Genomic DNA, 2,129 nt, shown 5'->3' on the forward strand with positions numbered 1-2,129 from the left:
TGAGATGAATTTCGTCTATATCTCCTCAAGGTTCAGCTTCTTTTCCTGCTGGTAAGGCGATTGGAAGCCTGAACAGTTTTGTGGTATTTGATTGCTGTGACCACCCCAAGAAAAGTTGGGATGGTTCCTCCAACCTGCATTGTAAGTGTTACTATAAGGATTATTTTGAGGTCGAGGATTATTACCCATATAGTTGACTTGTTCGTTCGTAGTACTATGGTCGTAGGTTAGGCATTCTGGATTATTTATCCCTCCTTCATTTGTATCACACTGCATCACTGGATGTACCTGAGTAGAACCATACAAACCATCAATCATTTTATTTAAGAGTTCTACCTGATTTGATAACATGGTGACTACATCTAGGTGGAAAACACCGGCTGAATTCATTGGTTTTGTTTGCATGACTTGCCACTGATAGTTATTCAGTGACATCTCTTCAATAAATTCATAAACCTCATTTGGTTTTTTATTGTTTAAAGTTCCACCAGCTGCTGCATCGATCAGTTGCCTTGTTGAGGTGTTCACACCATTGTAAAAAGTCTGAACCTGTAGCCATAGAGGTAACCCATGGTGAGGGTACCTTCTCAATAAGTCCTTGTATCTCTCCCATGCATCATAAAGAGTTTCTAAATCTATCTGCATAAAAGAAGAGATATCATTCCTCAATTTAGCCATTTTAGCCGGCGGGAAATATTTAAGTAAAAATTTTTCAGTCATTTGTTCCCAAGTAGTGATTGACCCTTGTGGTAACGAGTTCAACCACTGTTTAGCCTTATTCCTTAATGAAAAGGGAAACAACCAAAGGCGAATAACATTTTCAGAAAAGCCATTCATCTTAAAGGTGTCGTAGAATTCCAGAAAATTTGCTAAATGAGTGTTTGGATCCTTGTCCTGCAAACCATCAAACTGAACAAATTGTTGTATCATTTGAATAGTGTTAGGTTTTAGTTCAAAATTATTTGCAGCAACAACAGGTTGAACAATACTCGATTCAGTTCTTGTTAAAGTAGGCTTAGCTTAATCATACATAGTATGAGGAGTAGGATTCTGACTTACTGGATTTACAGCAACCACAGGAGGCAGCGGATTATTTTGATTTTCAGCCATCTCCTCGGTATTAGTGGTGTCGTCCTCATGCTCTTCTTCTATATACTGTAAACTTTGCCTTATTTCTCTACGATTTCTGCGAGTTGTGCTTTCGATTTCACTGTCAAAAAGTAGGGGTCCTGACGGGTTTCTCTTAGTCATAAACTATAAAAACCTGCCAGAAACAAATAAAAGAAAAATTAGTAAAAATAAAACAAAATTGAATTGCAATAAAAATAAAAATGGCTAAAGTAATAAAAATTAAGCGTTCCTAATATCTTAGCCCCGACAACGGTGCCAAAAACTTGATGGTCGCTAAACTAACTAAAAATTCGACTAAGGCAAGCGCACCATCGAACAGTAGTATAGTTATGGTGAGACCGAAAATTTCATATCCACAAGGACTAACAGTACTAGTAATTACTATCTTTTTATTATCTAGCCTAAAAATTAAAGGTATGTTTTTAAACTAAGACTAATTATCTAATTAACTAAGAACACGATAGAGATTAAAGTTGGAAAATACTTTTGGAAAACCTTTGGAGAAGACAATACCCAAGGAAGAATCCACCTAGACTTCACTTATTACTTTTGAATTAGACGATTTATTTGCTTGACTTAATCCATAGAAATCCTCGATTTATGTTATTATCTCTCTCAAGATGAAAAACAACTGACTCTAGGTTTATTAACTGAAATCTCTTTCTAATTAAAGCCCCTATTGTCGTATTAACCCGTTCTATGGACTCCCTTATTAGATTTGACTCTAATTTGGCAGATTTATGTCGTCCTATCTCGAGGATTGCATGCGACTCCGCTTAATTATGGGGGATCTACTCTTAAACAGGGACTTTTGCTCCACTGAATAAGCACATTAGAATCTAAATTAATATCCTAAAATATTAAAAGAAGGATTAAAACTTACAATTAAGAATAAGAACATGTATTTATCATATAATTCAAATAGTAATAAGACCTGTCTTAGGCTTCATCTCCCTTAGGTATTTAAGGAGTTTAGTTCATAACAATGGGGAAAACAT

At 35.5% G+C, this 2,129-nt stretch overlaps 1 non-coding gene across 1 annotated transcript; it reads left to right on the plus strand.

The window, feature by feature from the left end:
- Positions 1–565: 565 nt before the first annotated feature.
- Positions 566–672, plus strand: LOC128294296 (small nucleolar RNA R71). Its single transcript, XR_008284610.1, has one exon. It is a non-coding gene; the product is annotated as a small nucleolar RNA R71 (small nucleolar RNA).
- Positions 673–2,129: the final 1,457 nt, after the last annotated feature.

The sequence above is a fragment of the Gossypium arboreum genome, chromosome 6, assembly GCF_025698485.1.
Source record: "Gossypium arboreum isolate Shixiya-1 chromosome 6, ASM2569848v2, whole genome shotgun sequence".
NCBI classification, from domain to species: domain Eukaryota; kingdom Viridiplantae; phylum Streptophyta; class Magnoliopsida; order Malvales; family Malvaceae; genus Gossypium; species Gossypium arboreum.